At 38.7% G+C, this 15,930-nt stretch overlaps 1 pseudogene; it reads right to left on the bottom strand.

The window, feature by feature from the left end:
* Positions 1-2,007: 2,007 nt before the first annotated feature.
* Positions 2,008-3,092, bottom strand: LOC129047752 (histone-lysine N-methyltransferase SETMAR-like; annotated as a pseudogene).
* Between the last annotated feature and the right edge of the window lie 12,838 nt (positions 3,093-15,930).

Below are 15,930 nucleotides of genomic sequence, written 5' to 3'. Positions count from 1 at the left end.
GTCAGCATGCTTGGCCACTTTTTGCACATAACCTCATGTACTTTTATAACTCTTCTCTGAGGTTGGCACCCTTATTATACCATTTTACAGTTATGTCCTCTTGACTCCAAAGTTTTTACTCTCTCCCACCACCCATGCCTATTCTTGAGGTCTGCATCTCATAAGAAAGGGCAGACACACAGAATATGTCCTTCTAGAGCACTGAAGGCAAAGGAAGGTCATGGATAGTTTTTCTCTCCCTGTGGACCCTCCCTCCAGTCTTGAAGTTGTCAGTGGGCACAGCGACATTCCCAAGTGGAGTAGCTGCTGTTGAACTTCTGGATTAATGAACAGGCTTTTTTTTTTTCTTCTAGTCCTCATCTGGCTCCCTGGCAAGCAGAACACAATTATGTCTTAACATTTAAAGTCTTTAACTCATGGCATGCCTTGCATGCTTGTGTATATGGTTTTGCCTTATGAACTTGATTTTTATTTATTTAAATGGCCCTCATGAGAGTCAGTCATCTTTGAAAGGGGATGGTTAATAGGGCTTCCTTTTACTCTATCTACAGGAATCTCAGTAAGAGGATTGATGGCCAATCTGATGGAACAGTACTTCCCTGTAGGCTATTATTTGCAACTGCTAGAGTAACCAAAACAAAAACTTTTCAACAATGTTATATAAAAACTGAATCTGATGGCACAGAAGATCATGTGTAGGTCTAGAGGAAAATTGATCCACATGGCATGAAATAGAAAATCTATCATGGTATTCCCCTGCCAACTCCCCTTCCTTATTACTGTCTTTGGAATGGATGCTTTGGACCGGGTAAAAATTGATCATTTAATCATCTTTCCCGGCTTTAGCTAATTCAGAGCAAGCTTTTGTTTGCTGAAATTATAGATGCATTAAATCTAAAACCTGTGTCCTTTTCTTGAATTTTAAGTTTCAAGTCTGGGCCTTTCTTTTATTCTTTCTTTCTCCTCCCTCCCTCTCTTCCTCCCTCCCTCCGGTTTTTTTTGAGACAGAGTCTTGCTCTGTCACCCAGATTGGAGTGCAGTGGTGTGATCTCAGCTCACTGCAAACTCCACCTCCCAGATTCAAGTGATTCTCATGCCTCCCGAGTAGCTGGAACTACAGGCACCCACCACCACGCCCAGCTAATTTTTGTATTTTTAGTAGAGACAGGGTTTTGCCATAATGGCCAGGCTAGTCTCAAACTCCTGACCTCAAGTGATCCACCCACCTCGGCCTCCCAAAGTGCTGGGATTATAGGTGTGTGCCACTGTGCCCAACCTAGTCTGGGCTTTTCTGGGTAATAGTCTGCATGAGAACCAAATGACTTCAGGAACACTTTTTACTGTTGATGACAGTTGTGCTTTTTGCTTTCTTCTGGAGAAATGTTTATAAATAGTAAGATTCTTTGCAGGTTTTATTGACTTTTTTTCTGCCCTTTGATTTCACAAATGGGAATCAATTTGAACTAGACTGCAGAGATTTGGATTCAACTCTTGGCTATTTATTCTTCTAAATAGCTTCTGTACTAGAATGCTAGCATCAAAGTATGATTTCATGGTGATAGTCTGTTGTTGGATCATATAAATTCCACTGGGACAAAACACAGGCATTTTCTGCCTTTATATCTTTTAACGTCATACCTAAATTATTTGAAGCTGTTTTGAGTGAGTTGAATATGTACTCTCTCAATGTAAAGAATGCCAAAAAAATCATTGTTGGTATTAAGACTGCATAACAAATCACTCCAAATATTAGTGACATTAAAAAATAACCATTTTAGTAAGAAATTCTGCATGTCAGGAATTCAGGGAACTGCAGGGATGGCTTGCCTCTACTTCATAATATATGGGGACTCAACTGGGGGTGATTTAAATGCCTTGGGAACTGCCACAGCTGGGGCTGGAGGATTCACTTCAAGATGACTTCTTCAGGCTCTTATTAGGTTGGTGCAAAAGTAATTGTGGTTTTGGACCATGAATTTTAAATCGTAACTAGGCTCAAACACATCTTTATTGGTCAAAATAGGAATGATTACAATTAACACATTTTTGTCAATGAGAAATAAGTTTGTTTATTCCTGTAGCATAAAAATCTGTGCTTCAGGATTTGACATAAGTTTGTTTATTCCTGTAGTATAAAAATCTGTGCTTCAGGATTTGACAAACTATTGGAAAGCATTTTCTGCATCCTGCTGGTGGTGGAAGCATTTTCCCTGGACAAAGTTGTCGAGATGCTTGAAGAAGTGGTAGTCGGTTGGCAAAAGGTCACGTGAATATGGTGGATGAGGCAAAACTTCGTAGCCCAATTTCTTCAACTTTTGAAGCTTTAGTTGTGCAATGTGTGGTCAGGCTTGTCGAGAAGAATTGGGCCCTTTCTATTGACCAATGCCAGCTCCAGGCATTGCAGTTTTTGGTGCATCTCATCGATTTGCTGATCACACATCTCAGATGTAATGTTTTCACCTGGATTCAGAAAGCTGTAGTGGATCAGACAAGCAGCAGACCACCCAGCAGTGACCATAACCTTTTTTTTGTGCAAGTTTGATTTTCGGAAGTGCTTTGGAGCTTCCTCTCAGTTCAACCACTGACCTGGTCATCACTGGTTGTCATATAAAATCCACTTTTCATTGCACATCACAATCCAATGGAGAAATGGTTCATTGCTGTTGTGTAGAATAAGAGAAGATGACACTTCAAAATGACTATTTTTTTTTTTATTTTTGCTCAGCTCACGAGGCATCCACTTACCCAAATTTTTTCATCTTTCCAATTTGCTTCAAATGCCTACTGACCATAGAGTGGTCGACACTGAGATCTTCGGCAACTTCTCGAGTAGTTGTAAGTGGATTAGCTTCGATGAGTGCTCTCAATTGATTATTATCAACTTCTGATGGCCGGCTGCTGTGCTCCTTATCTTCAAGGCTCTCATCTCCTCTGTGAAACTTCTTGAACCGCCACTGTACTGTACATTCGTTAGCAGTTCCTGGGCCAAATGCATTGTTGATTTTACGAGTTGTCTCTGCTGCTTTATGACCCATTTTGAATTTGAATAAGAAAATCGCTCAAATTTGCTTTTTGTCTCACACCATTTCCATAGTCTAAAATAAATACAAAATTAATAGTAATAATTGTCAAAAAACATAAAGAAATGTACATTAACATGATGTATAACATAACCACTTTTGTTTAAGAATGTATTCCAATATCAAATGGCAAATTTTAAAAATGCAAAAATCACAATTATGTTTTCACCAACCTAATATTTGACACCTCAGTGGATGTGGCTGCAAGGTTGAGCTCAGTTGGGACTATAGGTCCAAGTGTCTATAGGTACCCTCTCCGACATGGTGGCTCAAGGAACACTTCCCCCGTGACAACCAAGTATTCCACTAAAGCAAGGTGGAAGCTGCAAACCAAGTGGCCTTTGCATAGTGTCACCTCAGAAGCTGCAGTGTCAGTTCCACCATCCTTTATTGGTGGAATTGGTCACAAGTCTACCAGGGAGAAGGAAAGGAAAGATAGACTACACTTTTCAATGGGAGGAAAGTTAAAAGGATTTGCATCTGTTTTAGAAACCACCATAATGATTTAAACTCTGATATAATTTTTTTGGGCATTTTCATGTACTAGATTACTGTGTGAAAAAAAAAGATTGTCTAAACTTTTCTGAAGTAAAACAAGCATTTTTGTAGACATTTTATAGGTATTTTGTAGCTAATTATCTTACGTAGCTACAATACGTAAGGGAGTAATTTTTAATTAGGTTGTCTTAGATGGCACACTAGGAAAGTCACATGTGATAAAACTAGACATTTAATAAATGGTTTATTGAGACTTTTTTAGTGGCCATGATGGATGTTTGGCTATAATTTATTTGACATTTATCCAGAGTATTTTAATGTATTTACACTTTAATATAGCCATTTCATTTCTAGAAGAAAATTAAAAAGTAGTCAAGGAGTTAAATCAAGATTTACTTACAAATATGTTCATCACAGAATTATTTGTATAGTACTGTAAAATTGAAGGCAGTCTAAATATACCACAAAAGACTTTGAAAATATGATGGTATTTTATTTCATAGAACACTACAAAAACTCATGCTGTGAAGGATATTTAGTAACAGGAGAAAATATTCATAATATGCTTGTTAGTGCTAAAAGGACTAGAAAATGGGTTTATGAAATAACATCAATTGTATAAAATATCCAACTATATTGTATATATAAAACAAAAATATAAATCCTAAAATTGGCAGTGATGATCTGTTAGGTTTGAAATTTTGCATAAGCTTATTGTTTTTGTTGTGCTTTTCTAACAGGGCATTTTAAAACTTTTCTAAAATGATTACATATTAATTTTTTATATTTATAAAATGAATAAATATTGCATTACTTTGTAAAATATGTAAATTTAAATTTTTAGACCTTTTGAATTTTATACCAAGAGGGGGTATATTCCCTCTTAAAAAATAGAAGAGAGAAGAAAAAGAAAGGAAAGGAAAAGTCAAAGAGAAATGGAGCAGCAAAGTATAAATACAAAGAAGGAATTCTTTACATGACATAGTAAAACAGCCTAAACACTGTCTTCAACTAGTTGTCTCACTGAAGTTCTCTTTGAAGGGCCTAGAAGATCTCATCTCTACTTTTTAAAATCCAGTTTGCTTTAATTTTTTCATTGTGTCTGCTTGTTGTGGGTTGAAATGTCTCCCCCTCAAAAAACATATTTTGAATTCCTAAACCCTCAGTATCTCAGAATATGACCTTATTTGCAAATAGGGTTTTAACAGAGGTAATCATAAAATTATGTCATTAGGGTGGGCTCTAATTCAATATGACTGATGTCTTTATACAAGGAAAATCTGAACAGGGAGATAGAGAGAGAGGAAAGATGATGTGAAGAGACACAAAGGAAGGAAGAAGACATCTACAAGTCAAGGAACACCTGAAGCTATGAGAGGCAAAGAGAGGAAGAAAAGAGAAAGAGAGACCTGGAACAGATCCTCCCTAATATATTTAGGGAGCATGGTTGTGCTAACACCTTGATTTTGGACTTCCAGCCTTTAGAACGGGAATATAATCAAGTTCTGTTGTTCTAAGCCATTCAGTTTGTAGTACTTCGTTATAGCAGCTCTAGGAAACAAACACACTAATATATCCTACTCTTTCTATCTTCTCCCGAAAAAGATTTTTTTAAATTGCCATTCCTCTATTAAAAGATGAAGAAGAAAAAAGAGGAGGAGAAGAGAAAGTACAGTTCATAAAGCTACATAAAACACAACATACTAAAACAAATAAAAATACGTATAAAGAAAGTTAAAGAGAAATAGGATAAGATAGAAAGAGGAAAGATTGGGAAGACTTGGTGAGTTTAGGGCATAAAACAACTTGCCAAATTAGGAGAAGCCTCATTGCTTTCCCAACTGAGACAAAGGTCTTCCTCATACAAAAGATACGTTGGGATATCATCAACAATGTCCTCATCAGTATTCATTCAGGAACAAATTGATTGATTGATAGATAGATAACTGGGAGTTTCTTTGTCAATATAGACTTACCACATCTTGCAAAAGCTAACTACCCTGGAGGAATTCAGAGGAGTAAGTAGTATGTGGATATAATACATCTGAGTTGTCACAAAGGAGGAAGGGGAGGAGTAATCAATACATTTAGGCCCCAAACATGGCTCTAATGGTCTAGGGTAATCCAGATCCATTTCTTTTCTTTCCCAGACTCATTTCCTTCTAAAAAATAAATAAATAAATAAATAATTTTTTTTAAAAAAGTAGCTCTATGCCCATGAAATGTAAATCTAACCTTTCAAGGCTTCAGGTAATTCCATAGTTTCTCTCAATTAGCACAATGAAAGCCCAATCTGGTTTTGTTTTGTTTTCTTTTGTTTAGACAAGATCTGGCTCTGTTGCCTAGGCTGGAGTGCCGTGGCGTTATCTCAGCTCACGGCAACCTCTGCCTCCCAGGTTCAAGTGATTCTTGTGCCTCAGCCTCCCAAGTAGCTGGAACTGCAGGCGCCCACCACCACATCTGGCTAATTTTTTTATTTTTAGAAGAGATGGGGTTTTGCCACATTGGCCAGGCTGGTCTCGAACTCCTGACCTCAAGTGATCCACCCACCTCGGCTTCCCAAAGTGCTGGGATTACAGGCATGAGCCACTGCACCTAATCAGAATACTTCCACTAATTTTTTTTTGTCCTGATAACACATAGCTAATCATTCTTTTAATGGGTAGAGCATTTCACTGTATAGCTGTATCATAATTTATTTAATCATTTGCTGTGTTGTTGGGTATCTATGCTGTTTCCCACTTTCCAGTATTGGATAAATTCCTTAGAAGTGGACTTTATGACTCAAAGGGCAAACATGCTTTATGTTATCTGGTACATATTATCAAATAGCCATCTAGAAAACCTAAACAATTGGGAGCTTGTTTTTAGTTTAGAAATCAGAAAAAGTATTAACAATATTGTAGTCATGACCTATTGCTTACGGTATAGAACAAGGGTCAGCAAACTCTCAGCAAAGGGCCACATTGTAAATATTTTCAGCTTGGTAGGCCATACAGTCTCTGCTGCATCTCTGCCATTGTAGTACAAGAACAGCCATGGACGGCCTGCTGGGTTCCAACAAAACCTTATTTATGGATCCTGAAATTGAATTTCAAGTAATTGTCACATGTTATAAAATATTATTCTTCTTTTGATTTTTTTTCAGCCATTAAAAAAAAAGGGCCAGATTATGGTTCAGAGGCCACACAAAAACAAGTGCAGGCTAGATTTGACCCACAGGCTGTGGTTTGCCAATTCTTGGTGTAGAATTTAGTACTTTGATAAACAAACAATTTTGCAGCATACTAAAAAAATCCCTTCTTGCAGAGAAATTTGAACTTTCTTGCAGGTTCTTCTTGGCTCTTTAATATTCACATGATATTAAGACTTACTTGGACACCACCAACTGTTAGAGCAGTCAGTGGGTAAATTAATGTCCCTGCACATTAATTGCTGTCAATATTGATTCAAATCACCGTTGAGCATATTTCCTAAGGATTTAAAGAATATCCATTCCTACGGTTTCTCTTAAAGCTGTCCTTGGATTAAGACAGACCATTAGAGCCATGTTCAGAATCAAACTGTATTGATTACTCCTCCCTCACCCTCCTCCTTTGTGACACCTCAGACATATACATCCACACACTCCTTACTCCTCCGAATTCCTCCAGAGTAGTTATGCAAGATGTAGTAAGCCAATATTGAGAGAGAAAGACACTCTTACTTATCAATTTTTTCCTGAATGAATACTGATGAGGACATTGTTGATGATATCCCAGTGTATCCTTTGTATGAGGAAGACCTTTGTCTCTGTTGGGAAAACAATTAGGCTTCTCTTAATTTTAGCATCTTTGTTATGCCCTAAATTCACCAAGTCTCTTTCTTACCTGTTTACTCTATTTTCTCTTTAATTAGCTTTCCTTATACATGTTTTCATCTATTTGGTTATGCTGTATTTTATGTAGTTTTATAAGTTGTATCTTCTCCTTTATCTTCATCATTTAACAGTGGAATTTTAGTTTTTAAAAAATAAGAATGAGGGGGTGACATGCAGGGATGTGGAATATCAGGATTTGCCAGGGGGTGGGGTGAGGATGGTCCTGATGCCCCACAGTAGTCTTTCAGCGTTCTCATAGGATTTCCTTCTAGTCTCTTTCTTTTCTCAGTGCAATATAGCAGCGCCATTCAAAACAGAGCCCCACATTTATTTAGCGCTTCTGCCTTTTGTCTAATGGCTCCATTTGTGAATCACTCTGCCCTGGGAGCCCAGACATGGATTCTCCCCAAGGTCTGGAGACTCTCAGGCTGGAAGTTCTCTGTGCCCAAGATCAGAGCCCAGAAAGGAGCTCAGGCCAAAGAGTTTGCCCTGGGGGTTTATCTGTAAGGTTGTCGGGAATGACAGCAAAGAGCCAGGCTGCTTGATGAATCCAGCCAACAGAAAAATCTGTCAAAACACGCAGAACGTTCATTGCAGGGATCGTGGAAACATTGCCTATTTGTTTGGAGCGCGTTTAATTATTTTTAAACATATGCAGTCTGTAGTTCAGTGAACATGTCAGGAATAATAGAGGAAGAAAAGCAAACGAGGGGAGGGCGGCGCTGTTCCCAGAGCGACTCCTCTTTGCAGCTGGCTGATGGGGAGAAGCAGTAGATGCCCTCCGAAGTGTGGCTCCCTGTCTGTCACCTAATGAAAAGCAGTAGGAGGATTAATGTCATTAGCTCCAGGCCAGCATGCTGTGTAGTAAACAGATATACATCCTGGCTCATTTCGGGGAGTATTTCTCAGCTCCTGCCCACTGGTCTGCAAAGGTCACTCCCCAGCCTTCTATTAGTTAAATGGGGAAAAAAATGGATTGGTTGAGAGAATCTTGTGGTCCGTTCCAGTGAGAGCAGTCGCTGGGGATTCTGGTACCTAACTCTGCCCCTCCCTCCCCTCACTCACCCTAATTGGGCTTAGATTTCTTCTTTGGGAAAAATCTGAGGTAACCAGAGAAGATAAAAGCTCTACAAGTAAATGCTTTGCAGAAGAAAAAATATATTTTTTATTTTGATAACTAAATTGACTAAGGAATGTGGAAAAAAATGGGAGTTTGCTGTTTGGATATCATGACCATCTCTCTTCACTCTTGAACCAAGAGCTTTTTCCACATACTAGCACACGCAAAGCTGAAGGCTGAGCCGTGCGTGTGTTCACTTTTCCCTAATCCACAAAAATGTGAACAGCAAACAGCCACAAGTGAATAAAACTTAGATATTTTATGTTCTTAGAAAACACAGAAATTCTGACTTTAAAGTAAGAGTGGAAAGTATTTAGGGAATGGGAAATAAAAACATAAGAATGTCAAGAGGAAGAACAAATACTTCCTGAAGATGGCGATGACCAACCTGTAGCCACAACAGGAACTTTTAAAAGGAGGAATACCCAGAATCCTTCAGAGAGAGAACCAGGGAGAGTCCGGGAAGCCATTTTGATAAAATTAAGAAATAACAACTAAGGAAAAGAAAAAAGCATGTTTGAGGGAAATGTGGCAAGGAAAATTTAGAGTTAACACAACATTCCACAAATAGTAGATGAAGACAAAAATAAATGCTGCCTTGTAAGAATTTGCCTTCTTTTCTTATCAAAGCAGAACACTCTATTTTATACTAAAAGCTTTGAACTGTGCCCTGATGTTTGCGGGCTCTGTAGTATTTTATAGCAATAGATGTTACTATCAAAGAAACAATACAAATGAAAAAGAAAAAGAAAATTCAGAATCATTTGTATTTGTTATGTCACAAACTCAATTCTGAGCTCCCCCTCCTCACCCTTATGGCATCCTGGGAGTCACTGGAAGTCATATTTCTTGAAAAGCAACATGGCAGGGTTAATTTTCTCTTCCAATAGTAGCAGGCCAGCAAGGGAGAAAAGGAGATAAGGAGAGGAAGAGCACACCATAAAAAAACCAAAGCAGAACAAAACAACAACAACAACAACAAAGGGCAAATTTAAATAGTTTCAGCTTTTAGTGATGAACCTAAATCTTTAGGCCTAACCAGCCTCTAGGTAGAAACAGGATCTGAGAGCTTGATGCTAGGGATCAGATTGTCCTCACTGGTCAGCTGTTGACACAAACCTTCAGATCCTTTTCCTAGGTCCTAGTTCACAAATACTCAAGGAGTAGGAGGCCCCTCTGATGCCTCTCGCTGCTCTAGAGACCCACGCACCTGGGAATAATTCGCTACCCCCCTGCAGGTCCCACAATGTCCCAAGGAAAATGGGGACTTCACTGCAGAAAGACTGCTACCTTGCCCAATCAGCTGCTTCCTGATCTTCCCTGATCCCCCATGTTCTTCACCAGGCCAGAGTCAATTCTCTCCTGCATACAGAGAGAGGATCATATGGTTCTTGATGGTTAGATTTAGGCCCCAGGGCCAGCCTAGGGCAGGCCTATCCTGGCTGATCTCTCTTTGACTTGTCTCTTCTGAGTCCAGTCTTCAGTGCAGGATACTCCTCACTCCTGGGTTCCTTTCTCCTTTATCAAAGCACTCATGCCATGGATGCTCAGAGTGGAGGTGGGTTACAGGTGGGGTGGAGGAAGACAAGGTCAGTTTCCACTGTCTGAGGATGAACTAGGATCTACCTCTCAGAAGTTTGATTACCAAAACTTATAAGAAAATGTTTACATCTTACATGACTTAATATGTTAAAGTAAAAGTTGTCCTTATGAACAAAAGGGGAGACTAATGAAACTAGGTATTATCCAAGCTTTTTCAGAAGGGCAATTGTATCAAATAGACAAGGAATATGCTCTGTGTGTAATTATAAGAAAAGTGTGGACTCCCTGCTTCATTTTAACTGACTGACTACTATTGACTACTGAGGTGTTTTTTTTTCTTGTTTTTTGTTTTGGTAAAAATAAAAATCCTAAGAGATTCCCTCTTGCTTAGCCAAATCTAGCAGTTTTCTTGTATGACAAAATAAACTCTTCCAGCTGCAGAAAGCTGGGGCTATGTTTTTATCTCTGGGGTCTGGTGACTACATAAACTATAAGAACAAAGCTAGAGTGATATATTTACTAAGTGTCATTAGAAACTTAAGATTTTTTAAGGGTTTGTAAATATGTACAGTATGGGACATATTATATATACTGTTTGGCTAACACAAAACACTCATAGCAACCTTGCACATTACAAATTTGATCCAGAAAGCCAGTGGGGGTATTTTTCATCCCCTTTCTTGTCCAACCAGTGTCACTGTCTTGCCTGACCTCAGTGTCACAGGGCCTTCTGGATAAGGAAAGAGGAGTATAGTGGTCTGAGGGCCCTGACTTTGCTGGCTCAAGGAATCAAGGGCAATGGGATCCTGTGTTCTTTTCCTTGGACTTTAAAATTTTTTTTCTTTTTTAAAGACAGGGTATCACTCTTTTGCCCAGGCTTGAGTGCAGTGGCGCAATCACAGCTCACAGCAGCCTCTACCTCCCACCTTAGCCCCCCGAACAGTTGGGACCGCAGGCACACACCACCATGCCCAGCTAATTTTTGTATGTTTTGTAGAGACAGGGTTTCACCATGTTGCCTAGGCTAATCTTGAACTCTTGGGCTCAAGCTGTCTGCCGACCTTGGCCTCCCAAAATGCTGGGATTACAGGTGTGAGCCACTGTACTGGCCAACTTGAAAACTTAATGTGCATCAGAAGCATCTGGAAAATTTGTTAACGAAAATGTAATTGCACAGATTCCACCTCTGGATACTCTGATTTAGTAGTATGTGTTGAGGTCTAAGAATCTGCATTTTATTTTTTTATTTTTTTAAATTATACTTTAAGTTCTAGGGTACATGTGCACAATGTGCAGGTTTGTTATGTAGGTATACATGTGCCATGTTGTTTTGCTGCACCCATCAACTCGTCATTTACATTAGGTATTTCTCCTAACCCTATCCCTCCCCACACCCCAACAGGCCCCAGTGTGTGATGTTCCCCTCCCTGTGCCCATGTGTTCTCATTGTTCATCTCCCACTTATGAGTGAGAACATGCAGTGTTTGGTTTTCTGTCCTTGTGATATTTTGCTGAGAATGATGGTTTCCAACTTCATCCATGTCCCTGCAAAGGACATGAACTCATCCTTTTTTATGGCTGCATAGTATTCCATGCTGTATATGTGCCACATTTTCTTTATCCAGTCTATTATTGATGGACATTTGGGTTGGTTCCAAGTCTTTCCTATTATGAATAGTGCCACAATAAACATATGTGTGCATGTGTCTTTATAGTAACATGATTTAGAGATCTTTGGGTATATACCCAGTAATGGGATTGCTGGGTCAGATGGTATTTCTAATTCTAGATCCTTGAGGAATCACCAGGCTGTCTTCCACAATGGTTGAACTAATTTACACTCCCACCAACAGTGTAAAAGCATTCCGATTTCTCCAGTATCTGTTGTTTCCTGACTTTTTAATGATCGCCATTCTAACTGCTGTGAGATGGTATCTCATTGTGGTTTTGATTTGCATTTCTCTGATGACCAGTGATGATGAGCATTTTTTCATAAGTTTGTTGGCTGCATAAATGTCCTCTTTTGAGAAGTGTCTGTTCCTATCCTTTGCCCACTTTTTGATGATTTTTTTTTTCTTGTAAATTTGTTTAAGTTTTTGGGAGATTCTGGCTATTAGCCGTTTGTCAGATGGATACATTGCAAAAATTTTCTCCCATTCTGTAGGTTGCCTGTTCACTCTGATGATAGTTTCTTTTCCTGTGCGAAGCTCTGTAGTTCAATTAGATGCCATTTGTCAATTTTGGCTTTTGTTGCCATTGCTTTTGGTGTTTTAGTTATGAAGTCTTTGCCCATGCCTATGTCCTGAATGGTATTGCCTAGGTTTTTTTCTAGGGCTTTTGTGGTTTTAGGTCTTACATTTAAGTCTTTAATCCATCTTGAATTAATTTTTGTATAAGGTGTAAGGAAGGGATCCAGTTTCAGCTTTCTACCTATGGCTAGCCAGTTTTCCCAGCACCATTTATTAAATAGGGAATCCTTTTCCCATTGCTTGTTTTTGTCACGTTTGTCAAAAATCAGATGTTTGTAGATGTGTGGGGTTATTTCTGAGGCCTCTGTTCTGTTCCATTGGTCTATATCTCTGTTTTGATACCAGTAACATACTATTTTGGTTACTGTAGCCTTATAGTATAGTTTGAAGTTGGGTAGCATGATGCCTCCAGCTTTTTCTTTTGGCTTAGGATTGTCTTGGCTATGCGGGCTCTTTCTTGGTTCCATATGAACTTTAAAGTAGTTTTTTCCAATTCTGTGAAGAAAGTCCTTGGTAGCTTGATGGGGATGGCATTGAATCTGTAAATTACATTGAGCAGTATGGCCATTTTCATGATGTTGATTCTTCTGTCCATGATCATGGAATATTCTTCCATTTGTTTATGTCCTCTTTTATTTCCTTGAGCAGTGGTTTGTAGTTCTGCTTGAAGAGGTCCCTTCACATACCTGGTAAGTTGGATTCCTAGGTATTTTATTCTCTTAGAATCTGCATTTTAATAAGCACCTTCCCTCAATCTAGTCATTATGCAATATTAGGATCACATTTTTGAAACATTGATTAGATCTTTCAATTATAGTAATGCTTTAAATAGCATGGCATTTGGGAGAGCACTTTTTAGGAAGGTGTGAAGCACAGCATTTAGTATGCACTGGGGGCCTGGCCTCATTTGCTTAATGCATGGTATGACTTTAGGACGACTCTTGTCATCTTGATGACATTGTTTAGTGTACATTGCAGATGGAATATTTTCTCTATTCCCTCTAGCAGTCTGTTTAGGGCTGGAACCAAGTGATCATAAAATATTGCAGGGAATTTGAAAGTTACTCCATTTAATTCCTCATATTGGAGATCAGGGATAGAGCAAAATGTGTGGGGCTCATATCGCCTGTGTGTATGATTATGCGCGCAACTCAGAAATATGGGGCCTTGAGCAAGAAAGTGCATTGTGGGTGGTGCTTTGTAAGTAGCATAACACAAAACACATAAGAAAACTATATATGTGTATGTGCACGCGTATATGTGGTGAGTTACGCTGTTTGGCACTTAATGGTTTGGACCTATACCAAAGGCAAACCACTGGAAAAACTACTTGCCATTTCAAGGACTGCATAAGGTGACGGAATTTCCTCTATGAGACATAAATTTCACTCTTGCTGCCCAGCTGGCTGATTGTTCAAATTCAATAAATCACAGATTCAACAAACACATATTTAGAGAAGGAGGGAAGAGGAGGAGATGAGTAATATCGAGCTGTGCAGATAAGAAGGCCAGGGCTAACTCTTTGAATTTGTGCACAGTAGAATGAATACCTTTTATCCATTCGCCCCACTAAACACCACCACCAGGAAAATCATTTTCCAATTAGTCAGCAGGTTTCAGCATCATTACCTTTGAGATCAGATTTGCTACCATTCAAAAATGCATCAGAGGCAGTGTAGGAAGAGTTAAGCATCATTCCTGACATTCAAGGTCTGGGAGGAGGTGAAATTAGATTAGCTGCAGGAAAATGGGAGGGTTTACATTACCAGAGGGGCTCTACCTGGCTCCAGGCTTAACAGTGAACAACGCTTTCAGCATATGGCATTACAATGGATTAGTGATCAAGTACGATTAATCCTAATAGATCATCTTTTGAACCTCAGTGGCTTGTTAGGTGAGAAAAATTGTCTGTCCCCAAAGTGTCAGGTGAAACTCTCATTTGAGGTAAGACTGCCATGTGGAGATGGGTCTCCATCTGGTGGCTTCCTTTTGTGAAACTCCACCAGAAGGTGTTTTAATGAGGCTTTTATAGCAGGCACCACCTGCCACTAATCTTCCCCTCTAAAAAGGTGTAATTGAGGGTTGGTTTTACAGTATGGCTCATATCCTAACCTTGGGAATTCATCAAGAAATGCAAATCTGGGTGGGATGGTGTAATCATGAAATGCCATTTTGGCTTTTGGTTTAGACTGAAGTAGTTATAGAAATTTGTGGTGGGCTAATTACAACCAGCTATATAGTAGCTTCCCCTTTTCAGTTAGATTAATACGTGTGTCATCTCAGAATTAAATAACCAAGTTGATGGTGACCATATGTCTTCATTCAATTTTTTGCACATGTAAAGAGTTGCAAGGCTGCTAGTGGTTCACAGAATTTAAAGGTTTCATTTACACTATTAAGGTTTAACTGGTTAGAATTTACTGCACATTCGTCCTCTTAGTAGATGCTTCAGTTCTACAATGCATTATTTCAATGAGACATGAGCAAATTACAAAATCACTGAGTTGTTTTCTATCTATGGGACTTGGGGAGTAGAGGTATTTTTCTTTATGTCTTAATTTAAGACATAGATTTCTGTTACACTGCTATGATGGCAGGTTAGTTATTGATTATGCTGACATTTCTACCCAGGACTTCGAAATACAAGATGCTGTAGAAGATGGCGTATTATAGAACTTTGATTTTTTTAATTCAACAAACATGAGTTAAGCTCTTACTATATACTAGTTAATGTTGTTACAGATTAGGAAATATTATTATTAACAGTAACAATAATAGTATTACACAGACTCTGCCTCCCAATAGTGTGGTATCATTTTGTTTTCATTCTTGTGCTCCTCAGAATGCTTTTGAAAATCATTCCCTTTTGCTAGTACCATCTTAGAATAATATGTTAAGAAATAGCTATATATAATCAAATCAATAAAATAGTATATATACTTAGATAAATTTCAATATTTGAGGTTCATGTATACTCCATTTTAAAAGTCAAAGAAATGCATGGCTCCTGTTTACTTGCCTTTCAATTACTAGTTTAATGATAGAGTATTGCAAGAAAGGTAGATGACCAAAAATACCCCCAAATCCAAACCTGCTTTACAGTTTGAGTTTGGAACAGCATTTATAAATATGAAATACGGCTTTAAAACAGAAGACATAAACCGGCATCCCAAAGGCTCTGACCTGCAGTTTCATATTTGGGCTTTTATTATTTTTGTTTGCTGGACTACGCAGGGTTTGTGTTTTTTAATACAAATTTTAATTCATGTGGACATAATACACTCTTTCCTTTTCACCAAAGGCCTTGTTTACTTCCTAATCTCACACCAAAGCACACTGACAAAACTGAATCCCAGATCTAAATAAGGCTGATATTCACACAATTTGTGAGCATTGATCCCATTACTTTAGAATCAATCCCTGAACTTGTCTCCATGCATGCCGTGAAGCCCTTGGGGATGTATGTGTGAGGGAGAAGGCAGGAACCTACCCAATTAGCAGGATCACAGAAGCCAAATCTACCATTTGTAGGGCTCAACATTTTATAACTATTTTGCTCCCCCAACCCTAAAGTCCTTGCTA

This window comes from Pongo abelii, chromosome 13 (genome assembly GCF_028885655.2).
Source record: "Pongo abelii isolate AG06213 chromosome 13, NHGRI_mPonAbe1-v2.0_pri, whole genome shotgun sequence".
NCBI classification, from domain to species: Eukaryota; Metazoa; Chordata; class Mammalia; order Primates; family Hominidae; genus Pongo; species Pongo abelii.
This window is presented reverse-complemented; position numbering and strand designations above follow the sequence as displayed.